Genomic DNA, 27,516 nt, shown 5'->3' on the forward strand with positions numbered 1-27,516 from the left:
TGTATGTTTTTTGGTTTCTTTAAGAATCCTTATATTTTAGAGAAACATGCGGAAATATTCAGGGACAAAATCTACTCTGTCTGAAATTTGCTTCATACTAATCCTGGGGGTAGGGAGAAGTGGGTAGATTAATAGACAAAAGAAAGTCGTGAGTTAATAAATGTTTGAGTACAAATTAAAGAGATTTTACTAAACAGAAGAAGTTTTAAAGGTATTTAAGATAACAGCCACAGAAATTCAGTATTACTCTCATTACACAGTATTTGCTTCAGTTTACACAACCAAATTCCTCCATCTTTGAAACTCAGGCCAAACTCCTTATCACTTGTGATAGATAACACATCAGTAATTACGTACAACCAAGGAGGGAGAATGTAAAAGACTCAGATGTTGGTCCTTTCCAGTAAATAATTTATTCCTTTTGATGGATACTCTAATATTAAGTCATACCACTTTTTCCCACCAGAAAGCTCTAAGCTTTTTAATAAGATTAAATTATCTACATTTTAAATATTTTAACCTTATCTTAGATCATGGAATAGATAAACAAATTTTTTAATTTCCCCTCTTACTGATAAGTACCTAATTTTGATAACTTTAGAAGTAGTAAATTTAATTCAATCAACATTTTTAGCAAGGCACTACTCTCATCACTGTACACGAAATAACAATATTTTTAGGTACCTCAAACCCGTACTGGAAAGAGATGAAATATAAACAAATATGTGTCATTTAAGCCCCCATGCTATGTTTACATTTACTTGTCAACAACCTCATGATCAAGATATGATCCTACAGAAAGATGGGGGAACCAGTGCCCTACAGAGTACCATTTGAGAAACCTAGGAAGTTTCTTAACTCTTAAAAAAACATAATCGCTCCCACTACCTGATGGCTCATACCTAATATATCATCAGTGGTTATTAAGCACAGAAAATGTCTCTAGGCAGATATATACCAAAATTTTAGCAGGAGTTACATTTCTGTTACCAATTATCTTTTTTTTTCTTCACGGTTATCAGTTGTGGTGGCTTTAAAATATGCTCACAAATTCCTTAACACTCCTCCCTTTGAAAAGTAGAGCCTAATCCACCTCCCCTTGAATCAACATCAATGATTTGCTTCTAATAAACAGAAGCACCATGTAAGTGATGCTATGTGACTTCTGAGTCTACATCATGAAAAGGATGTGTCTCATACTTTAGATCACTCTCAGGAAAGCCAGCACCATGTCATGAGGATACCCAAACAGCCAGTGGAAAGGTCCATGGGGGAAGGAACTGAGGCCTTCTGACCCAAACAGCCAGTGGAAAGGTCCACGGGGGAAGGAACTGAGGCCTTCTGACACCCGAGGCACCAACTTGCTGCCACGTGAATGAGCCACCAAGAAAACGATCTCCACTTCCAGGTAAGCCTTGAGATGACTGCAGCACCAGCTGACATCTTGACGGCAATGTCATGAGAGATCCTGAGCCAAAAACTCCCAGTTAAGCTGTTCTCAAATTCCTGACCCACAAAATATGTGAGAATAATAGAATGTTTAAGTTTGGGGATAGTAGGCTACACTACTAGATAACTAATACATTAGACTAGATAACTAATGCATTTGTATAGGGTTAACCCAACTGTATATGGATTAAAAGTGTTGTGGAGTCAACTATGTGAGTTTGAATCTTGGTTCCACCACTTTCTAGCCAAGTGACCTAGGCTCTCTCTACCTTAACTTCTTCATATGTAAAATGGGTATAACAACAATGTCTATAGCATAAGACTGTTGGAAGGATTAAATAAAATAATTTTTATAAAGCACTTAGCCCTATGCCTTGCACACAGTAAGCGCTCAATATGTATTAATTATAATCATATTAAAATGAGTGTTTTACTTCTGCAATTACAAATAATGACAGGAAAACATCATGTCATATGTAGCAATACATACCATGAAAGAGAATGATGCATGATTACAGTATTTAGAATTAGGGGATTCTGGTCTACAAAAGAGCTAAGTTCTAAACAGAGTTTTTCAGAGAAGAAAGGAACCAGATTTCGAAGAAAAGGGTAGGTATGAAATATTTATAGGTTAAAGATGAAATTGGAAAAATCTTTAGTAAGCTTACTTGGAGAAAAATAAATATGAATAAAGTCATATTGGAAATAAGAGTAGTTAGGTAGTAGTGTGGCAATTATAAAAGTCTTTGAAACATCTCATATTTGGAACAGGTAGGTTATTGTAGGTTTCTGAATAGAGATCCAAATGGCACACTTGAGGACCATAACTGCTGCTGCAAAACACGGAGCAAATTAGAAGACCGGGGAGAAGAGGTGGGCAGGTTGATTAGAAACTGTTAACATCAGTTCAAGTACAAGGTGACTAAGGCCTAAGTCAGGACTAAGGGAAAAGAATAGAAGGATAGATAGGTCCAAGATATATTATTCTAGAAAAAGAAACAACATTATTGACAACAGACCAGATATTTCAACATTACTTTGTTCTTTACATGCTTGACTAAAACCAATACAAAGCACATTCTTTCTCTATGTTTACTGAACTAGAGAAGCAGTATAACAGAGGAGATAAGACCACAGTACTAGAAGTCCCTAGAATGAGGTTCTCTCCTAACTCTGAAATTGATAAGACCTGTGGTTCTCAAATTTGGCTGCATATTAGAACTACCTATGGAAATTTTAAAAAGTTTGGATGCCAAGGCTGGGCCCATAAACAACTAAATCAGAAGGTCTAGGGGTGGGAGGCAGGCATCAATAGGTATTAAAGATCCTTAGGTGATTCCAATATGCAGAAAAGTTTGAGAACCATTGAATTAGACTGTAAGCAGAGAGATCACTTAGGTTAGTACAGTGGTTTGGATAGAAGATGATGGTGTCTTAGAACAGAGTGGTACTAATGGGAGAGGTAAAAAGTATGAGAAATGTTCTAGAACAGGGAAAACTAATCTGTGGTGAGAGAGTTTCAAAAAAGTTAAGGCTGAACTGGGGAGGGGTCACGGGCTGGGCACTAACTGGAAAAAAGCACAAGGGAATCCTCTGGGGAATGAAGATATTCTATTCTCAGTAAGGGGTGGGTTATATGGGTGTAGGCATTTGTCAGAACTCACTGAATTGCACACTTAGGATTTGTGCATTTCACTGTACATAAAACTTACCTTGAAAAACTGTGAGCAAATATTGAGCCCCAGTTAGAAGTTTGGTTTTCATAGTGATACGGATTACCTGATTCAGAAACTACTTTTTTAAATTATAAGCTTGAATAAAGTCCACTGAGAATAACGGTAGCAGAGTTTCTCACTATTGGACAAGATTGTTTCGAATGTGGAAAAGAAGACTAGAATGTAGCCTATGATACTAGACTGAAATTGGAGCTATCAGAATGAGTTCATGGTTATTGATAAGTAAGTAGGTAGGTACATACATACGTACATTACATACATACATATGTGGGTGTTTTGGTTACTTACTTGCCCAACAAACCACCCTAAAACTTAGCAGCTTAAAACAACCACCATTTCCTTATCTCACAATCCAGTGGGTTGACTGATTCAGCTGGTCAGTTCTTCTCCACCAAGTGATGTTGGCTGCGTTGCAGTCATCTGCAGGCTCAATTAGGCTAGAACATCCAAGATGGCTTACTCAGGTGGCTAACAGTTGATGCTGACTGTAGGCTGACAATTCAAATAAGCCTGCCAGCCAGAGCACGTGCGTATGGCCCCATCATGTGTCTTGGGCTTCTTACAGCATACAGCTGGGTTCCAAGACAAAGTATCGTAAGAGTGAGCATTCTAAGAGGCCCAGAACAAAGATGCAAAGCTCCTTATGGCCCAGCCTCAGAAGTCACACGGGACCACTTTCACAACACCCCACTGGATGAAAGCAAGTCACAGGGCCAGTCCAGAATCAAGGAGAGGGATTACACAAGAGCACGAACACCAAGATGGCACCATAATAGATAGAGAAGCAGATACCACAAGAGATATAGAAATAAATTACAGATACAGGTGAAAATATATGTTTATATATTTATTTAAGTTATATATACACATATTTCCTGGTTCTGACACACCAGAAGCAAGGAGCACATCAAACACCTAGATCTTGGTTTCTGAATACCAGAAACCAAGGCTTCTTAGAGAAAAGGCTGATTCCTGGGCAGGAACAAAGAAAGTACAAGGTGAGCCTGGAATATCTTGCTACATGAAATGCTCAAAAAATAGTAAGAACACAAGATAAAGACACAGGAGCCAACTTGAAAGGCCAGATCTGGGACAATTTGATCATCAAAATAATGACAGTAATGGATAATAATGGATTATAACACATTGAATAAAATAAGAATCCGTAAGTCTATACCACTATGAATAAATAAATGTAGGAGCAGGAAACTTTTTTCTTACAGTGGAATGCCAACTAATAAAGGCATAATTAGAAAAGTACCAAGGAATGCTGGAACTAGTGTGAGAAAGTTCAATGAGAACGGAATATTTACATAGTCTTAAATAATCGCCTTAATTGCTAATTAATTACAGAGGAAAAAGTAGTAACTTAAGATTGGAGAATCCTGGAAGACTTCAGCTGAGCCAAGTGATCAAAGTTAACATCACCAATATTGGAACAAACAAACATCATGTGACTCCTGATATGATGCACTGAGAACACACCACCATTTTTGTAGGGTTCTTGCCAAAAACACAAAACCCAAATTTTATAAAAAAGAAACATAAGAAAATCCAATTTGAGGTACACTCTAGATGACATAATTCGCCTGTACTCTGTAAAGGTCAAGAAAGACAAGGAAAAGCGAGCAATTGTTTCAGAGTAAAAGAGACTAAAGAGACATGATAACTAAATGCAATCTATGATCCTGGATTGGATCTTTGACTCAGAAGAAAAAATAGTCACAAAGGACGTTGTTAGAACAAAGAATAAAATGTGATTATGTACTGGGGATCAGATAATAAAGTACGTAATCAATGTGAATTTTCCTGATTTTGTTAATTTAACACTGGTTATAAAAGAGAATGTTCTTGTTCTTAGGAAATATATAAATATTTAGGCGTAATGGGGCACAATATCTCTAACTTGCTCTCAAATAATTTAGAACAAAAAATAAACAAACACACATACACACACATATATATATATTCATCACACTTATTCAATCTGTATGCTGAGCTAATAATCCGAGAAGCTGGACTATATGAAGAATGCAGCATCAGGATTGAAGAAAGACTTATTAACAACCTGTGATATGCAGGTAACACAACCTTAATTTTAGAAAGCGAAGAGGACTTGAAGCACTTACTGATAAAGATCAAAGGCTACAGCCTTCAGTAAGGATTACACCTCAACATAAAGAAAACAAAAATCCTCACAACTGGACCTAGGAGCAACATCATAATAAATGCAGAAAAGATTGAGGGATTTTATTTTACTTGGATCCACAAACAATGCCCATGGAAGCAGCAGTTAAGAAATCAAATGATGTACTGCATTGGGCAGGTCTGCTGGAAAAGGCCTCTTTTAAAGTGTTAAAAAGCAGGGATGTCACCTTGAGGATTAAGGTGCACCTGACCCAAGCCATGGTATTTTTCAATCGCCTCATATGCATGTGTTTACTACCACCCACAGCTCTGGCAGAGATCACAATACAGCATCCTGGACAGAGCAGGAGAAAAATGTAGAACAAAACTCAAATTCACACTCACACACATACACACAAAAAACAGGCTTGCTGGTCTGATGGAGACTAGAGAAACCCAGAGAGTACAGCCCCTGGACATCCTTTTAAACTCAGTACTTAAGTCACTCCTGAGGTTCACAAATATTGGACAGTTCCAAAGCCCTGGTGGCATAGTAGTTAAGAGATTGGCTGCTAACCAAAAGGTCGGCAGTTAGAATCCCCCAGCTGCTCCCTGGAAAGCCTATGGGGCAATCCTACTCTGTCGTATAGGGTCACTATGAGTCAGAATCAACTCAACGGAAATGGGTTTGGTTTTTTGGTATAGGGCCAACAATAACACACATAAGGAACATGTTTCATAGTTCAATCATGTACACAAGACTAATGGGCACACCAGCCTAAAAGCAAAGATGAGAAGATAGGAAGGGATAGGAAAACTGGACGAATGGAAACAGAGAATCCAGGGTAGAGAAGGGGAGAGTGTTGACACATTGTGGAGTTGGCAACCAATGCCACAAAACAATCTATGCATTAACTGTTTAATGAGAAACTAATTTGCTCTGTAAACTTTCACCTAAAGCACAATCAAAAAAAGAAGTTAGATTAGAACCCAGATGTTATAGGAAAAAAAATAATAAAATTAAATAAAACAGCTATACTATAAAATAAAATGTCTATTATAAAAACACTATTTTATATACCAATTATATAATACTCTAGCTTTATTAAAACACTAAACTAGATATAAAATAAAATTCACTCATTATAAGGTAGACGATGGTAGACATCAATCAGAAAAAGATTTACAATAGATAAGTGGTAACTTTGGTGAAGGGTAACACAGTACACAATACTGGGGAATCTAGCACCGTCTGTACAAGGCAAGGTCATGGAAGCTCCAGAAACCAAAAAAAAAGCCAAACCCATTGCCACTGAGTCCATTCTGACTCATAGCGACCCTAGAGGACAGAGTAGAACTTCCCCATAGGGTTTCCAAGGAGCGCCTGGTGGATTCGAACTGCCAACCTTTTGCTTGGCAGCCATAGCTCTTAACCACTATGCCACTAGGGTTTCCACAGCTCCACAGACATATCCAAACTCCCAGAGAGGCCAAATTACTGGGCTGAGGGCTGTGGGGACCATGGTCTCAGGGAATATCTAGCTCAACTGGGATAACACAGTTTATAAAGAAAATGTTCTACCTTCTACTTTGGTGAGTAGCGTCTGGGGTCTTAAAAGCCTGTGAGGGGCCATCTAAGATACTCCACTGGTCTCACCCCTTCGGGAGCAAGGGAGAATGAAGAAAACTAAAGAAACAAGAGAAAGATTAGTCCAAAGGACTAATGGACCACAACTACCACGGCCTCTACCAGACTGATTCCAGTACAACGAGATGGTGCCCGGCTACCACCACTGATTTCTCTGACAGGGATCACAATAAAGAGTCCCAGTCAGGGCTGGAGAAAAATGTAGAACAAAATTCCAACTCACAAAAAAAAGACTAGACTTACTGGTCTGACACGGACTAGAGAAACCCTGAGAGTATGGCCCCTGGACACCCTTTTAGCTCAGTAATGAAGTTACTCCTGAGGTTCACCCTTTACCCAAAGATTAGACAGGCCCATAAAACAAAATAAGACTAAGGGGGCACACCAGCCCAGGGACAAGGGCTAGAAGGCAGGAGGGGGGACAGGAAAGCTGGTAATACGGAACCCAAGGTGAGAAGGGAGAGTGTTGACATGTTATGGAGTTGTTAACCAATGTCATAAAAAACAACATGTGTACAAACTGTTTAATAAGTAGCTAGTCTGTTCTGTAAACCTTCATCTAAAGTACAATTAAAAAGAAAAAATTTTTTGTTGTTCATCAAAACACGTCACCAAAAAAGTGAAAAGACAAGTTACCGACTGGGAGAGTATCTTCGAAAACAAGATATCCAGTATGAATCTAATAAGCAAAATATATATAAAACTTCAACAACTTAACAGCAAAAAGATAAATAACCCAATCATAAAATGGGCAAAGGACTTAAATAGACATTTCACTAAAAAGGACATTCAAATGACCACCAAACACATGAAAACACAAAGAGATGCAAATCAAAACCACAATGAGATAACATTTCACTCCTACTAGGATAGCTAAAATAAAAAACAAGTAAAGCAGAAAATAACAAATGTTCGTGAGGATGTGGGGAAATTGGAACCTTTATCCATTACTGGTAGGATTACAAAATGGTATAGCCATTGTGGAAAACAGTGTGGCAGCTGCTCAAAAAACAACCCACAAAACTTGAAAGCAGAAACTCAAGCAGAGACTTGTACACCAAGGTTTACTGCAGTACTACTCACGATAGCCAAAAGATGGAAACAACCTAAATGCCCATTAACAGATGAAAGGGTAAACAAAATGTGGTTCATACGTAACAACGGAATACTACTCAGCTAGTAGGAGAAATGAAGTCTCGATACGTGCTACAATATGGATGAAGCTTGAAGACATTATGCTGAGTGAAATAAGTCAGTCACAAAAGGGCAAATATTGTATGACCTCCCTTACATAAAAAGACAAGAAAGGGCAAATGCATAGAGACTATAGTTGATTAGCGGTTACCAGGGACGGAAGGGCGGGGTAAGAGGAGTTAATGGAAAAATCATATTGATTACGGGTAGGATTACACAGCCAATTATTATAATTGCTGTCAATAAGTTATATAACTGTTAAAAGCCGAAGTGGCAAAAGTTTGTGATAGATACATTTACGACAATGACAAAAAATAAAGTAGCTGCTGAGGCTGCTTAGGTACAAACATAATGGGATTTAGTTTCTTGGTTTGGAGGTTTACGGTTATGGTTTCATGGGACATTCCAGTTAATTGGTCTAATTACATGTTCTGTGTTTCTGTTCTAACTCCTTGTTCATTGTGTAGTACCTAGGGTCTTAAAAGCTTGCAAGTGGCCATTCAAGGCACGACAATTGGTCTCTATTTTCCTGGAGCAACAGAGGAAGAAGCAGAGTCAGCAACAGGAAGAGGATATGGAATATGTAGGTAATTGTCTCCATGAACAACTGCCTCCTTTGCCATGAGACCAGAAAACCTACATGGTGTACAGCTACCATTACTGAATATTTTGATCAAAGATTCTATGAAAGAACACTGATCAAAATGGAAGAAATGCAGAACAGAATTTCAAATTCTCACGGATTCCAGGTTTCTAGGGTCCTGGAGGTTGGATGAACCCTTTAAACTATTGCCCTGAGATAGTCTTTACATCTTAAACCAAAAATTTCCCCTGAAACCTTAAAACCAACAATACATTAACTATTAAAAATGCCTTCCTTGCGCATTCATCTCTTTTAAGAACTATATGGGATCGAAGTGACAATGGCAACTCAAAAGATTAGAAAGGAACCTTATGGGGCACTAAGTTTATATTAATGGGGGAGGAACAACTCAGAAATGGAGGGTGAGAATGGTTGCACAAGCCAAAGAATATAATCAATGTCATTGAATTATACATGTAGAAATGGTAGAATTGGTGTATGTTTTGCTGCATATATCCTCAACAACAAAATTAATTTAAAAAAAAAGAAAAAGAGATTTAGTTACTGAAGTAACAAATGAACATCCTTATAAAAGGGTCACACTATAACGCAGTCCTATTGCACAGGCCTCTAATGATGCATTATTGCAAGATACTACTTCACTATCTTTGAGGGAGACATTGAAATGTCATTTTGGGAAAGTAAATCAACACACAATTAAGGTCTTGAAGCACTTACTGATTAAGATCAAAGACTACAGCCTTCAGTATGGATTACACTTCAACATAAAGAAAACAAAACTCCTCACAACTGGACCTATAAGCAACATCATGATCAATGGACAAAATATTGAGATAGTCAAGAATTTCATTTTACTTGGATCCATAATCAATGTCCATGGAAGCAGCAGTCAAGAAATCAAACGATGTATTGCATTGGGCAAATCTGCTGCAAAAGACCTCTTTAAAATGTTAAAGAGCAAAGATGTCACTTTGAGGACTAAGGTGTGCCTGAACCAAGCCATGGTGTTTTCAAACGCCTCATATGCACGTTGGCAAAGAATACTGAATACACCATGAACTGCCAGAAGAACAAACAAATCTGTCTTGGAAGAAAAACAACCAGAATGCTTCTAGGAAGCAAGGAATGAAACACTGCCTGGTTCTGCACCATCCTCACAATTATTGCTTTATCTGAGCCCATTGTTGCAGCCACTAAGTCAATTCATCACATTGAGGGTCTTTCTCTTTTTCACTTACCTGCTACTTCACCAAGCATGATGCCCTTCTCCAGGGACTGCTCCCTCCTGATAACGTGTCCAAAGTTCATGAGACAAAGTCTTGAAATCCTCGTTACTAAGGAGCATCCTGGCTGTTAAGGCGCATCCTGGCTGTTATTCTTTCCAAGACAAATTTGTTTTTGTTCATTATTCTGGCAGTCTATGGCCTTTTCAATATTCTTCACCACCACCATAATTCAAAGGCATCAATTCTTGTTCGGTCTTCCTTACTCACTGCCCAGCTTTGCATGGATACGAGGTGACTGAAAATATCATGGCTTGGGTCAGGTGCACCGTAGTCCTCAAAGTGACATCTTCACTTTTTAGCACTTTAAAAAGGTCTTTTCCAGCAGATCTGCCCAATGCAATACATCTTTTGGTCTCCTGACTGCCGCTTCCATGGGCATTGATTGAGGATCCAAGTAAAATGAAATCCTTGACAACTTCGCTATTTTCTCTGTTTATTATAATATTGCTTATAGGTCCAGCTGTAGGAATCTTTCTTTTCTTTATGTTGAAGTGCAGTACAATTATTTTAAAAAAGTAGTTAAAGCTCTTATAGCTGCTACAGTTTAACCCAAAACCAACCCACTGCCTTCAAGTGAATTCCAACTGATAGCAACCCTATGGGACAGAGTAAACTGCCCCATAGGGTTTCCAAGGTTGTAAATCTTTATGGAAGTAGGCTGCCACAGCTTTCTCCCACAGAGCAGCTGGTGGGTTCGAACCACCAACCTTGTTGGTTAGCAGCGAAGTGCTTTAAGAACTGCGCCACCATGGATCCTTACTATAGTTTAGCCATGAGTAAGGTAATACTTAAATATGTTATCATTTTTAACATGCCACAAAGCTTGTGCATATCGACCTATCTAAAACAATTATTCACCACATAATATAGAATAAAACAGTACTTCACCATGCATGCCACTGGAATCTATCTTTACACACTTCTCTATAGATTTTACCTTCAAGACCTAAGGAAACCACCTGAGCACTGAAATTTCAGGTGAACAGATAATAAAATCTCATCCCCGCCTCCAACCCCACTACCCTATTCCTTCCTCTTCTCACTTTTTTCCCTGTGTCTCCCTCGCCCAGAAGAAAAGCACCAGAAACCTCTCTTTGCCCCTGTTCCTCTTCTCCCCCTGCAAATGGACCTATATGTAAAAACTTAAGTCCAAAAGGACATTGCTTTGTACATGACTTTGTCCTCCTCATAGTCACAATGGGTGATGAAGGGAAGAACCTAGTGAATAAATAAAATAGATCCTTATACCTGTAGATGAAATTGTTACAAAATCCCACTAAGAAAATTGCTTTTATTATGGACCCCAAAATAAGAAATCATTAAGCTATTAAAAGAGGGGGAAAGGGCATTTAGCAATAAATGTCACCTAATGATACGGACTAATAAATACAAGTAATTTTAATGCAGTAGATTAGTCTTTTAATGCCATTTTTGCAACTACTTGCAAGAGAGTTTAGTAATTTAAAGAACATTTTCCTTATTACACCAAACTCCCATAATTTACCTTACAAATAAAACGTTAGCAAAAGCTATAACCTTAATTTTTATAACATCAAACTCACATTCTTACTTTGGCAATTTACTTGCGGGGATGTTAATTTTTAAACAATTTAAAACCATTCTTAAAAAGATCTTTCATTTCCTCCTAAAGCTTTGATTTGTTTTTAAAGGAACTGTTTCAAAAATGTTAACTGAAATTGCAAAGGGACAGCTGCTTGGTACAATGGGGCGTATTACTGCCTTGTGATATCAAATCATTCAACCTCATTTCTTTTCCCTTTTTTGGGGCTCTAGGTTGCCACTAAAGCTATTTATTAGTAAGAAAATACAGTGATGGTCATATTATGCGTACTTACATGCCCTAAGGTCCTTTTATTGGGAAATGAGGGTATTTGCCTATATACACTTTATGACTATATTAATGTCTGTGCTTGCTTTAACTTTCCCTAAGTCCCAAAACATGTTTCAAGATTTGTTAACTGGAAAATTCACACCAATGTACTTTTTTCTTGTTCATTTTAAACTATGGAAACTCTCATACCTGTCATAAACCTTAAAAAAAAACCAAACCTTAGGAGACAAAAATAAGAAAAAAGTCTCTAAGCTGGAAAACAAAACAGCCATACATTCTAAACAGAACAACACTACAGAAGAGTATTTTTAAATTAACTTTATATTCATCTTATATATACAATTTCATGTTGCCATCAATTACATCAATAATTTTTATAAAATAATGTATGTAAAAGATATTGGCACAAATAGTTTTTATATTATGCCTTTAATGCAGAGCAGGTATATTTTTTAAAAAAATTATCAAAGAATAATGCAAGAATAAAATTAACAGACTCTACAAGGCTTTTTTTTATCATCTTACTTAAAATCTTGAGAATCTAGTCCTAACCATATAGTCTGAGTGAGGAAAGTCATAAAACTATGTTTAGAAAAAAACAAACAAAAAAAAGCAACCTGTTTTTTCTGGTCCTGGCTTTCCAGGATCATAAAACTCAGACTATCCTTTCCCAATTTATGTTTTCTCACTTGTTTCTTAACTGCTGGGTTATAAATACCTTTGTCTTCTACTAAAGACACACATTTTCTTCTGCAGACTCTTCCTGTATATGCTCCAAATTCTATACCCACATTTTATTAGAATTCAAAATCTGACTTCTAATCTTATATACAGGTTAGTTCTTAAATTTGACACTCCCATACAGAAAACCCACTAACATCAATTTTCCTTTCACCATGATTAGTCAAATTTTCTCTAGCATTAATTATAGTTAGAAGATGCGAACACTCAGTGGTATCGATATATGCACATACACTAGGGCCAGAATTGATTTTCTATCATTGAACCTGCTGGGCAAAAAAGTAACAGTACGTAATTGTATTCATGCTGTGCAAATCTCATTGCTAATATGCATATTAAAATTCTAACACATTGGGATTTTCAATGCCTATTTTTTATTTACATGGTATATACATTCTGCCTATACTTTTTCAAAAAAATTTAAGTCTAGCTGAAGATTTTTAAAGCCAAGGACAGAAATGGTTATAAGCCTGCCTTGCATTAGAACCTCTTTTGTCCGTCAATCAACAATAAAGTATTATTCTACCATCACAAAAGGAAAACCTTTGGTGGCAGTGGAAGACTATGGGTTGTGCAAATGCGCAGTTGCTAAGAAGCAAATATGCCTCTCTTCTAATCAAATAGCCCAGCTCAGCAATGCCGCTGGCTTGGGGCAAGAAGCAAATTCCACCAGCCACAAACTTAGAAACAGTCTTGAATTATTTGTTGCTGACCGCTGGCTGAACCCTTCCTGATGAGCACCATCACCATTAGCCACTACTCAGTGTATTCCATCAACCAACGGCAATAGCAGCATGCTACAGCGCAGGCTACAAGAAATTGATCAAACAGGGTAATGAGACTATTTCTTCACGGAGGTTATTTTAAATGAATATAAATATTTTCTTTCTACATAATTTGCCACAGAAAGGTCACTGAACTCTCTGTGATTCCAAAGAAAAATGCTCTACTGTCCCCTTTACATATTGGAGTTAAGATAAAGCCAACAAACAATTCAGGGCATTTTTTTATATTTGATGTAAATTATAATGAGTTGGCATCTGAAACAACAGATTAGCTGCGATATTTTAGCTTCACATTAAGTTATAGCTAAAAACTGATCAAATGATACTACTCTATAAATATGAAACTAATCATAATTTACCAATTAAAAACATAAGAGTACATTTTTGCTTAAAGAAAGCACAATTAATCTCTAACGTAGGTGATTGTGAAAACATGAATCATAAGTATGCCTTTTAAGCTCAAGTTATTAAAATTTGATATAATTGTTATAAATTATTTAGTGAAGAATTCATTTTTCTATAGCCTACCTCCTCCTGCTACACAGTAGAATAAAATGCATGTTAACTATTCCAGTTAGCACATGAATCATTTCCCTGACGTCTGATTTCAGCTTTTACAGAGTGACATTTATTACTCCTTTTCTCTACAGACTTTAAACCAAAACACTTTTAAACAGCTGGATTTAACATCACATTGCGACCAAATTACAGCGATTTAGCTGTATATTTTATCTAACATTCTGAAAATGTTCTGGGAAGTTTAATCTTCGGTTAGTAACCTTCCAATATGGTAATATTAAAATATCTGAGCTAAATCACCACTTAAGAGCTTCAAAACACACATACGCCAGCAATAAAAAGGATTCAAAGTAAATATCTCCAACACATCAGTGTCCTGTCATTATCATAAAGCAACATAGATTACATAACATCTAATTTAAAGTTAAAACTCAAGAGTAATGCTTTCACATGAATGAACACCTTTAAAAACTTTCTAAAAGATATACCTCTTGTTCTATTAATAATGAATGCAACCAAATATGATAAATATTTGTCAAAATGAACTGCTTTATATACAGATTATTTAAGAGTTTAAACAATTATTTTTGCTTATGATCTTTATGTTAAAAACAGGTCAAACAACACTTACCTTTCATGAAAAATGTCTAGTTTACTATATAATATGAAAAAAAACTGCTTAAGTCTATAGAAATGTGTGTTTAGGCAATTTTTTTTTTAATTACTGACACTCAGATGTACTTTTTATAACTATTCTTTTAAACTGTATATGGATATTGTTAGGCATGACAATAGAACTACCTCATCTACAAAATAAAACGCAAGATATACACAAATGGCCATTTGTTTTAAAGGCAATATAGTATTGTTGAATGTTAGAAGGTTATCTGTAGCACTGATAGGAATTTCTAAATATTCACGGTTGGGAAACAAAGGCGGCCATAACAGCACTTTAAATACACATTGAAAAAAAATTTTAAACAGACATATAGGCTTTGAGTGAAACAGAAAACCTCCACAATTAATTTTAAATTAATCTCTCTTGAAAGGGAGATCTACTAGTGAACTAGACAGAATACAATATAAACAGGAGGGTTTTAAGGCTAACACATAATATTTGTTTAGGTACCTTCTATTCTTTTCACAATAAAATTCTGAATACTCTCAGAAATGGCTAAAGAAGATTCTCTAAATAAAAATCAATAATTAGTTAAAAGAAAATTAGGATCAAATAGAAAGAAACATCCCATCGGCTGTCTAACAATATGACAAATTCAGTAGCAACCACAAAGAACCAATACAACTTCTGATGCCAAGCAGCCAGATGGTACTGCTGGAAAAAATTAAGTCTACAGATTGGCAGCTCGACCCTGTGATTATTGCCCAAGGGAGGACAAAGTGGAAGAAGAGCGGGAGGTTCAGTATGATGGGGATAAATCAATTATCATCAACTCACTACATCCTTCCTATGACATCCTAGTAACAGATTCTAAATACCATACCAGTGAAATTTCCAAGGTTTAAATAGTCCCAATATTAGTTGGGAACAATAAAATAGTAAAAAGTAGAAGATAATCTCAGTGTTTACCATAGGCACTAGAGCAAAGTACACTGATAGCCTGCTCCAACTGGATAAGATCCACATGCAATAAATACTAAAATATTTTAGTTAAAATTCTATTGTGAAAGATAAAGCTCCTTTTGTCTATTTTTTTTTCCTTTGCATTCAATGACAGCATTTGTTAAAATTTTGTATGTCTTCCAAAAAGAGAATTATGGATAGGTAACAGTTGTCTATGATGGTCTCATTATTAAATAATTGACTTACTTGTTTTATAGAAAGTGCTTTATTTTTTCCTCACACACAAACAAGCACTACTTCCCACTATGTGCTATCTAAAAAATGTAAAGAAACAGCAACATTTCAAGACATGTTCAAAGTTAAGTCACAAGGTAGAGGACAGAAAAGATAATATACATTGTTAATTCATGCAATCATGAGAAATTTAATATCCATTTCAGTCATATTTTGGAAAAGTAAGATGGCTGTCCACTCAGCAGTGACCGGCAAAGCTTATGTTGAGAGTTTTTTTCTTTTTTATCATCACGTTTCCTTAGCCTATCTTATATACACCTGTTTTATACCAGTCTAGCTTTAGTAGATTTGATATTAATATAAGAAAATTAAGATATTAAAGGTAAGGAAATTCAGACTGTTGATTTTCAGAATGCCTAAGATGTAATTTTACCATATAAATATGTGCTGATTCTCTTAATATATTAGCAAATACATTGACAGATGGCCTTTGTTATTTAGTCTCAAAAACCTATCAGTGGCAAACCAATTAGATTTCCTTAATAAATAAACTTGATAAGGCAAAAAAAGTTTTCTGGTTAATTAGTTTCTAAGTATAAAAGCAAGGACTGATCCTTCTAGAAAAGAATTAGTCCAATCACAGGTACACACTGATCTGACTGACGCTCACTAAAACCTTTCTAATATATTTTCTGGCATATCACAGAAGGGAAGTGAATGAACTGCTCACGTAAGTTGCTTGATGCACTATCTGAATCCCTCTTGTGGGCACTGACAGCCTCAGTGATATAAAAATTAATCCAAGAGGATATGCTTTCTCTAAACCAAACCTAACTCACTTTTCCTTATCTAACTAAAATTGTGTATGTATACTTTAAACAGCTTGTTTAAAACACTGCCATAAAATTTAAAACATACGTCAGTATTTCAAATTCTTAGAATACATTCTCTCCCCATAATTTTGGGATAAATAGGTGTTCAGCCTTCATATTTCTGGATTACACGAGAAATATTTTTATAGTCTCAGAGGAATACAGCTAGTTCACACAAGTGTCTATATTCATACAGGTTGATAATTTCCTGTATCTATAAACATTCATAAAAAATATTAAAATCTATTTCAATGTTAGATGAAAATGATGTAGAACAGAAAAAATAGAGGATTTAAGATAATGTCAATGGAGAAGAAATAGTTCATGGTAACAGACACATTATAAAAGCTCCAACCCAAAAAACCCATTGCCGGCAAGTCAATTCCGACGCATAGAGCACTACAGGACAGAGTAGAACTGCCCCAGAGGGTTTCCAAGGCTGTAATCTTTACAGAAGCAGACTGCCATATCTTTCTCCCACGGAGCAGCTGGTAGGTTCGAACCTCCAGTCTTTCAGTTAGCAGTCAAGCGCTTAACTACCGTGCCACCGCGGCTCCTTATAAAAGTTCACTGAGTAGTAAAGCAGAGAAAGAAAAAAATATATTGGGGAATAATCAAACTAAAAAAGCTACTGTTACATAAAATCCAAATCTTAATGCATATAAAGAACAATACTAACTCAATACTTCATAAATTTTTATTATCTAAGGGAAAACTTTGTAAATAACAATGTTAGAATGCCAATTGATAAAATTCAAAGTAACAGCATCGAGAATTTAATTTTATTTAATTATAAAACATATAGTCACATTATACAGGTTTATTCCTAGGGGTTTACCTTAGGCATAATTTAGAGAAAATCAAATAATTAAGAACCTGATTGAAAAAATAGGGACTGTCACAAGAAATCGTTCTTCCTTTTATAAAACAGGATTCACTCACAAGTTCTTTTATAAAATTTAGCTCCTAGTACATTTAAAGTAATTTTATTTATAAATTTTTTTCTTAACAAAACTCTATAATAATTATGGAAACCCTGGTGGCGTAGTGGTTAAGAGCTACAGCTGCTAATCAAAAGGTCAGCAGTTCGAATTCACCAGCAGCTCCTTGGAAACCCTACGGGGCAGTTCTGCTCTGTCCTACAGGGTTGCTATGAGTTGGAATCGACTTGATGGCAAGAGGTTTGGTTTTTTGCTTTTTATAATAACTACATATCTTTGGGGGTTTTTTTGTTATCAAGTATACAAATCTCCAGCTAAGAAAAATGGAGCCATTTGGAATTTCAAGATTATCCACATTTTTATTCCAAAGGCATCTTTCTAACAAAACAATCCAGTTAATGGCTCTCAAGGTTAAAGCTCATTTTGATCAAATCCTTATGGTACTGTTGCATTACTTTCCCGTTGTCTGCCAAAGGCATGAAGCTAAATACAATTCACCCAAGTTAAAAAGAAACAGATCACTGAAATTTAACACAGATCATGATATGTGTGCACGACATTTAAGTGCCTGCCATATTAATAGTAAAACACTGAATATTAAATCTTTAAAAAAAAAAATCCTAAAGTTATCAACTCACTGCTTAGCTACTTAAAACATGATGCAATTGGTTGCAGTATTGTCCAACACACTTAAACTACCTATGTTCAAACATGGGTAAAAATTCCAGAGAAAATATGCACTAAAACTAAGTTAATCATCCAATCTTTTGGTCATTTTGTGACACAGTTAAGAACCAAGAGCTAACATTTATTGGGCAAGTCCTATGTTCCAGATGCTTATTTAATCCTCACAACAATCCTATGGGGTGCTTATCCCTATTTTTATAACTGAGGAAACTAAGCCTTAGAGAGACCATAATTTTTTCCAAAGTCACAGTGTCAAACCAGAATTTGAACCCAGGTATATGTGATACCATAATCTGTGCATTTAACTACAATAATAAAATTTCATCTTTCATATGATGAAGTACAAAAGGTATTCTCTTTAAAAAGCCCTTGAAAATTTAGTATTTAGATACTAGAAGTATAGCTGGTCTCCCCCTGAATATTGCTTAATATTGTTTAAGATGTCAGGACAAACCATAGTTAATAAACATTATTGGAACATATGTTATACTGAATTACAAGGGAGGAAATAATTAGACAATAAAAACAAAAAGGACACAGAAGTCTAAGATTATATCCACATTCAAATGAATGTCAAAGAAAACTACCAATATAAGAAGTACCCTGACAACTACGTAATAATTCTAAGGAATTATAGTAATTAGTAGCTACTAAAATTCTGAAAATTAGAATCATGTGTTGAGAAGCAAAAGAAGAAATTCTCCTGGTTTGACTGTGAGGAAAATTAGGGCAGATGTCTCCATTCTGAACCTCCTAATCTATCTCCTTCTACGATCTCTGGCAAGTCTTATCTTTCTCATGACATTCAGCATGTTTAGGCAAATAAATCAATGATTCTCCATATCTCTATCCCATATCTCAGACTGACTGAATTTTTCAATACTCTTTTAAGTTCAACAGACTTGATCTTTCTTACCCACTTGCCCATTTTCTTTATAAATGGTATCACTTCCTCATGAAAGGAATCTAAGTGTCCATGTTCACCTCAGGCATAATTATTAAGTTTACTATTGGTTTTTCCCCACGTTCCCTTGAGATCCTTACTCTCCCTTTTCCCTACCAGTCATGGGGACCAATAAGCCTCTAGTTGGGCCCTTCTCACACCTGTGCTCGCCAGAAGTACACCAAGCCCTGTCTCCCCCCTACTTCTGGCTCCCCTTCCCCAACAAACTAAATTTTCACTTGCCTTACAACCCTTTTCTACTTGCTTAATCTAATAAATTAACATTCATATTTTCTTTGACAAATCCAACTGGTGTTCTTCATTTCTATGGTGATAGCCTTATCCATTACCACCTTTGTTAAATACGACTATCGATGACCCAAATAAATATAAGAGATATGACATTTACTTCTCACCTACCCATCTGTCTTTGTATTAGGATAGAATTAGAATTATTTTCTGAGAAAAATCTGGCCTGCCTGTGGGTCTTCTCTTGGCCCACCTTTACATACAGGTGAGTTGGTCTTCTATGCAGGCACATATCCTTGACAAGGTCCTCAGCTTCCGAAGAGAATATCAACTCTACCTCCAATTCTGCTGGCCAAAATAGTATATGATCTGTCTATAATAAGTAGCACGAGAATAACTACACTTCATGTAGCAGTCAGAGAATACATCTTCAATTTCTATGCTGTCCAGTACTATTACAAGAAACAATATGCTTGACCATGGCTGAAGTATGTATAGTGCTGCTATTCCCATAATCCAGGGCCTAAAACCTCAAATCTCTATCCTGTTGCCATCGAGTCAATTCCGACTCATAGTGACACTATAGGATAGAGTAGAATTGCCCCATACATAGGATTTCCAAAGAGCACCTGGTGGATTTGAACCGCCAAACTTTTGGTTAGCAGCCATAGCTCTTAACCACTATGCCACAAATCTCTATAGTAACGAAAAAAGATATCTGAAGGATTCCAGGACTGGAAGGTACATAAGAGTGATGGGGAATGTGGCAAATTAGAAAGAGATGGTGCAACTAAAGGGAATGTGTGCTACTCAGTGACACACACAATGCCAAACAGGTCATCTAATTTTTTCTAGAGAATGTGGAACTCTGAATTTTTCTGTGTTGTCTCAAATTTTTAAAAAATAGTGATTTGGCCAAATAATTTTTTTTATATTGCAAATTTGGGACTTGACTACCAGATTGAGATCTCTGCTCTAGATACTTTATATGCTATCCTTATTTTAAACCAATCCAGCATAGAATTTTGTATCTAAACAAGGGGTTGGCAAACTTTCCAGGTTAAGGTTAAGATAGGAAACATTCTATGCTTTGCAGGACATATGGTCTCTGTCACAACTACTCAACTCTCCACTGTAGCATGAAAGCAGTCATAGGCAATATGTAAACAAATAAGCATGGCTGTGTTTCAATTAAACTTTATTCATTAAAATAGCAGCAGGCCAGCTTTATCCCACAGGCCATAGATTGCCAGCCCTGATACAGTTATTTTGGTCCCTTATGATTTGTCCTAAACTGTGTTTTGGCATTAGGCTACATACATATATTGACAGATTCTATGTTTTTTTTGACGGATCTTTTAAGAAAAAACTCTAAAATGTTATCAAATGTACTCTTAAGAATTTTATTTACCACATCACATAGTATACTTTCTTTAAGCCTCTTTGGATAATATTTCTCTACGTCCTAGTACTACTAACTCTTGAGTGTCTGATTTATTTTTATATCAAGGGCACTATAAATCACACACTTGATCAGTTTTCCCTCTTTGTGTTGGCCAATAGAAAGCTCAGGGCCAAATACCTAGCCAATCTCCAGCAAAGGTCTAGAGTATTTATGGTATGCATCTGAGATAGAAACATTAATCCTAGTTTCACTGTATTTTTCCTATCTATCCTCCTTCTCTTTGCCTTAACCTCCTAACTCATTTTTTTAACCTTGTATCTTTTTTAACTCTCAAATTTTTTTTATAATACAAATTTAAAAATATATAATAAAAAGACAGGTCCATTAGGACAAATTAAATTCAAATAATGTAAAAATTCTAATTTTTTAACTTTAATATATATAATTGCAACAATCTTCTTATAGATACTAAAAGCAAAAGGGATTGGTTTGAGTTTAATCTAACTCTTGCTTAGAGACCATCTAAAAATAGATTTGAAGCACTGAACACTAACGACCAAAGACCGGATGAGTTGTGGGATGACATCAAGGACATCAATAATGAAGTAAAAGACCTGGAGAGAAGATTTCAAAGGGCAGTTCTAGAAGACAAAGTAAAGCATTACAATGAAATATACAAAGCTCTGGAGTTAGAAATCCAAAAGGGAAGAACACACTTAGCATTTCTCAAGGTGAAAGAACTGAAGAAAAATTCAAGCCTTGGGTTGCAATATCGAAGGATTCTATGGGCAAAATACTGAATGATGCAGGAAACATCAAAAGAAGATGGGAGGAATACACAGTCACTGCACCAAAAAGAACTGGTTATGTTCAATCACTTCAGGAGGTGGAATGTGATTAAGAACTCATGGTATTGAAGGAAGAAGTCTAAGCTGCACTGAGGGCACTGGAGAAAAACAAAAACAGCGCTGGAGGTGCTCGCCTGTCTATGCCAAGAAATTTGGAAGACAGCTACATGGCCAACCAATTGAAGAAATCTACATTGTGCCCATTCCAAAGAAAGGTGATCCAATGGAACGTGGAAATTATCACATAATAATATCCCTTTTCTCCTCGGTGAACCAGTAAATTTCTCTTTCAATTTTTGTTCTTGTTGTCGTTTGCTTGTTTTTGTTTCAATCAGTTTGAGATACGTTTCTTTTCTGTCATGCGCACTTTAATTGGTGCACTGTATTGGTCAGGACTCAATACATTCCTTTACCAGGATGTCTCACAAATCTGAAATGCAATTACCTCCATGTTGCACATAAGCCTTCTCATTCTTCCAGACCTGGCTCAAATGCTACCTCCACTGTCAAAGCTTTCTTCATTCCAATCATAATTATCCACTTCTTTCTCCATTCCTTGTAGTAGTGATTACGTCAGCCTTGAATTAGAGTTGATGTTTACCTCTGTCTTTACTAGTCCATAGGAGTCCTTGGGTAGTGCAAATGGTTAACATGCTCTTTGCTAACCAAAAGGCTGGCAGCTCGAGTCCATTCAGAGATACTATGAAAGAAAGGCCTGGTGATCTACCTCTAAAAAAGCAGCCACTGAAAGCCTTATGAAGCACAGGTCTACTCTGACACACATGGAGTTGCCATGAGTTGGAATTGGCTCAATGACAATTGGTTTGGTTTTGGTTTACTAGCCTATAAGGTCCTTGAAGGCAGGTGCCATGTCTTATTAATCATTTTATTCTCCCCAGTCTAACAAAGAGTAAAACTTGTTAAATTAAACATGTATTCTATCTAGCACTCTGCCTGAAACACACAACATTGTTTCTTACTACTTATTTTTTTTAAAAAAATCAATTCCTTACCTTCTACAAGACACATTTTCTTTTAGCAAAGAAATCCTATTCTAAGCATATTAAAGGTTTATAGCACACATATATTCCAAGACATACATCCCAGGATACCAATACCAAAATGAGCCCTATTCAATGAAATAAATATTCGTGCATTTCTCTTTTCCTGTGGTAAAACATTTTAGTATTTTTAATACTAAAATATTATTTTTATTAATCTCCTTTAGTGTTAAAGAAAATCATGGGCATGTTTAAAGTAGAAAAGTTCACAAGTGGTATTGAAAAGTGAAGAGGAGTTTTTGGAGACATTTACAGATAGCATCTCTGAGATGAAATTACTTATTTGATAGAAGTCTTCAAGTATGACACTACTTTTCTCTGCTTTTTAATCACGAAAAAGAACTAGATGATATTCAAATTACATTAACCTTTTCTCTGGATATTCCAAATGGAAAGCTTTAAAGCTGCCCCATTGCATAACAGCATTCAAACTTGGAGACTGCTCTCAAGGCTCTGATATGAAAATGTGATTAGATATCTGATTACGACATTGGAACCTGAAAGTATTTTTTACAAGAATTTTGGGATTAGAATCCCTAAAGTTTCATAGTAATGAAAATGACCTAATATTTTAATTAAAACATGACTATGCAGAAAGATATAAATATAGAAGGCTCTCAGAAGAACAACCAGAAATCAAAAGTTAAGAGTTTTGAGACTACTTGCTTACTCTAGATCAATGCTTCTATCTGTGAAAAAGCACTGGTTTTTCCCCCAACTGTCACGAACTAACAATTTTGTAAAAGCATACAATAAATATGAATTGTTAGGAAAAAATAATCACATAGTTGGATAATGCAGGAATGTTACATTGCTCTAAGTTTCTAAGCGCTTACTCTCAATTTCTGCATCACAGACGAGAACCAGCCTGCAGACCACACTTTCGGAGCTGCTTAGATAATTTACATGGCTACCCTGTGTCTCAGTTCTGTTACCTGGCAAGACTGCTCAATTTGGTGACTGACAAATGGGGAGGGGGTGACCCTACAATGGAGAAGAGACAAGTTCAAAAACCCAAACCTACTTTCTTTTTGAAAGCTGAAGACAGAACCATCTTTCCAAGACTATGATGCCAGCATTGTTTAGACTGCTACAACCACCGTAACTATGCATTGACAAAGCCTAGCCTCAGAAAAGCCAGAAAGTCAACAAAATAAACTACTTAAGACTATGTGTTCTCTGAAATAATTTGTTAAAGTAAAACTGACATGAAAGAAAAGCCATTAATTAAACGTTTATATCCATAATGAAACAAATCATACTGCATTTACATTTCAAAAGGCACAGATGATATCTCTAGAAATGAGAGAAGTGACACCATATACCACAACACAAAGCAAAAAAATTTTTTTAATATGATATTAGAGGCTACAGAATTCAAGAATTCACTAAGTTGAAAAGGCGCCGTAAGAAAATCACGTTTGCCATTTGCACAATTTTTTAAATATGCACTGAGCAACAATAACATTAAAGGTTTTTATGATATATCCCTGTTTAATTGGTATATTAATCTCACAATTCTTTTGATCAAAAGAAGTCAGTATTTTGAGAAATAGCCTCAAGTTAAGAACACCTTAAGAACTTTGGGTTAGGCAAAGCCTTCTTAGACATATCAAAAGCACAGGTGACAAAAGAAAAAGTAGATAAATTAGACTTCATCAAAATTAAAAACACTTTGCTTCACGGGACACCATCAAGAAAGTAAAAAGACAATCCACAGAAGAAGACATAATATCTGCAAATCTTATATCTGATAAGGGTCTAGTACCACAATATATAAAGAACTCTGACAACTTTAAAATGGCCAAGTAACCCAATTGAAAAATGGGCAAAGGATTTGAATAGCCGTTTCTCTACAGATGTATAAACGGCCAATTTAAGTGCATGAAAAGATGATCAGCATTATTAGTCACTGAAGAAACTGAAATCAAAACCACAATGAGATACCACTTCGCACCCACTAGGATGGCTAAAATAAAGAAGACAATAACAAGGGATAGCGAGAATGTGGAAAAAGTAGAGCCCAACAGTCAGGCAACTTTTCAAAAAAGTTAAACATAGACTTACCATATGACCCAGCAATTCCACTTCTAGGTATCTACCCAAGAGAAATGAAAACATATATCCACACAAAAACTTCTACACAAATGTTCATTGCAGCATTATTCATAAAAGCCAAAATGTAGTAACGACCCAAATGTCCATCAACTAACAGATGAAAAAAATGTGGTATACACATAAAATGTTATTCTGCCATAAAACTGAATGAAGTACTGACACATGCTAAAACATGGATGACTCCCAGAAACATTATGGTAAGTGAAAGAAACCAGACACAAAAAGCCACATATTACATATATATGGTTCTATTTATACAAAATGTCCACAATACGCAAATTCACAGAGACAGAAAGTAGATAAGTAGTTGCTTTGAGCTGGGTGGTTTGGGGAGGAGGGAGAATGAGGAGCTACTGCTCACGGTACAGGGTTTCTTTTTGGTGGGGGGGGGAGAAAAATGTTCTACTATTGACTAGGGTGATGGCTGCATAATTCTGTGAATAAATACTATTGAATTATACACTTTAAATGGTGACTCCTGTGGTTATACTAATTGTATCTCAATAAAGCTGTTTAAAAAAAAAAAAAGAATCCTAAGCACTACCCCAAAATGGTTAGAGAACTCTGTAAAATCAAAGTCATCACTTTTAACCCAGTAGGGCATATATACTCAATAGTCATAATTTCAGCAGGTTTAGTAAAAGAATTGCTTTATTCTTACTCAGCCCCAATTCTGCACTGCGATGTGCTACGCATATTAGGAAAAGAAATCCTCAAAAAAATAATTTACTCAAGTTGATTTTTACACTTTCCTTGCAGAGACATTTTCTTCAATAGTATCTATATTATTTTAAAATCTATAGCATGCTGTATCAATTTTCCCTCAAGTATTAGGAGTAAAGACCCCAACATGAACTCTCCGTTTTGGAAAAAAACCAATTTGGTAAGCAGATACCAAAGACACTATTCCATGATTAATCTTTGTAAAAATAAACAATAATTTTTGTCCTAATCCTCATTGGATTTATTTATTAACAGAGCATTTATTTGCAGCTAATAACTTTCAAGCCCTGCATTTGAGTTGTGTATACTACCTGCTCCTTCTGTTTAGATCTGTTATTCTTTTTAGCATTATCATATTTGGCTTATAAAAGAGAATAATGAGACATCAATTGGTATCTTTTTTCCTAGTAATTTTGGACCACTCTTTTCCCACTATTTTCCATATATAGCCTTACAAGAAAATTTAATACATTTCAAATTCATTCATATGCTCTCAAAAGTACATAAACTTTTGAATCAATGGCTATTGAGCTCATGTATAAAATAGGATGACTCCCTCCCTGGGCTCATAATACCTATATGATATGCCTATATGCAAAATTCTTCCAGGTATAAAATTATTTTCATATTCCCATTATTTACTCACTAGAGAGTAACTAGGGCAAAGAGAGGTAGAACGGTTCTGGGCGAAGGCATGAAAAATTTGCTACAGAAAATTTAACTGGTAATAGTTTTCCACACCAGAATATCCAATTAATAAAAGTTAAAAAAAAAATTATCATGTATTTTGAATCCCTAAAGATTCCAACTGTAAATCCTACAAAACTCAGCTTAAGTCACTGAGACATAATGAGCTATATAGTACAAAAGACAAACGACACTTCTGGCGCATAGCTGTGTTAAGTGGAAAGGAACATTTATCTCAGGCAACCTTTAAAACAGATTAGATAAAAATAATAATATCCACCTACTGTACCCTTACTAAGAGCCCTGGTGACACAGTGGTTAAGAGTTCGGCTGCTAACCAAAAGGTGGGCAGTTCAAATCCACCAGGCGCTCCCTGGAAACCCTATGGGGCAGTTCTCTGTCCTACAGGGTCCCTATGAGTCAGAATCAACTCAACAGCAATGGGTTTGTTTTGTGTTTTTATGCCCTTACTATTTTTATGGGCTGGGCAGTATTCTGTGTTCTTTCTATGCTTTATCCTGTTTAGTCCTCATAATAACCATAGGATGTGAGTACTATTACTATCCCCATTTGATAGATGAGAAAAGTCAGAGAGGTTAAGCAACTTGTCAGAGGTCACAGCGGTAAGTAGTGAAGAGGCCAGACAGTAGGATTTCAGAACCTGCTTTCAAACAGTTTCATTTTTAGGATGGCTGGGTAAGTCTCATTCTACATCTGCTCAAAAAGAGATGAAACTAGAAAGGGCAAGCTAAGGCTCACTTAAGCTCTACTCCCCTATTTCTAACTACTTACTATGCAGTTTGGATGTCCACTGTTACTTCAAACTCAACCCCATAAACCCAGATCCTTCATCATCATCTTCCCCCAAACCTGTTCATCTCCCAATTTTCACATTTCAATTTTCCCAGTTATCAAAATTTAGAATTTTGTAGTCATCTCTGTTCTCTGTCTCTCTTCTCTGTCTCTCTCCGCCTCTTACTCTCTCTTTTTAGTCCACACATACCCACTTAACAAATCCTGTCCTTCTTCCTCAGATATACCCTTTCACTTCCCATTTCACTGTCCCTATTCTGGTCTACACTCGGACCATTTCACATCTGACTTAATGGAATGGTCTCTTATCTCACAACTAAAGGCTGTCATCCTCTTCAGTCCATCTATACCCCACAACCAGCTAAATCTTTCTAGAATACACTTTTCATCATGCCTCCCTCTTGCCCAAAAG

At 35.9% G+C, this 27,516-nt stretch overlaps 1 protein-coding gene and 1 long non-coding RNA gene across 2 annotated transcripts in view; both read right to left on the reverse strand.

Moving 5' to 3' along the window:
• SKAP2 (src kinase associated phosphoprotein 2) overlaps nt 1-27,516 on the reverse strand; it is a 178,461-nt gene that overhangs the window by 121,427 nt on the left and 29,518 nt on the right. The window lies entirely within an intron of this gene.
• The window catches only part of LOC135232250 (uncharacterized), a 77,498-nt gene that overhangs the window by 39,378 nt on the left and 10,604 nt on the right, over nt 1-27,516 (reverse strand). The window contains exon 1 of the long non-coding RNA XR_010322724.1: nt 1-27,516. This exon is cut by the window's left edge and continues 25,794 nt beyond it; it is cut by the window's right edge and continues 10,604 nt beyond it. This is a non-coding gene — a long non-coding RNA (uncharacterized LOC135232250).

This window comes from Loxodonta africana, chromosome 8 (genome assembly GCF_030014295.1).
Source record: "Loxodonta africana isolate mLoxAfr1 chromosome 8, mLoxAfr1.hap2, whole genome shotgun sequence".
Classification (NCBI taxonomy): Eukaryota; Metazoa; Chordata; class Mammalia; order Proboscidea; family Elephantidae; genus Loxodonta; species Loxodonta africana.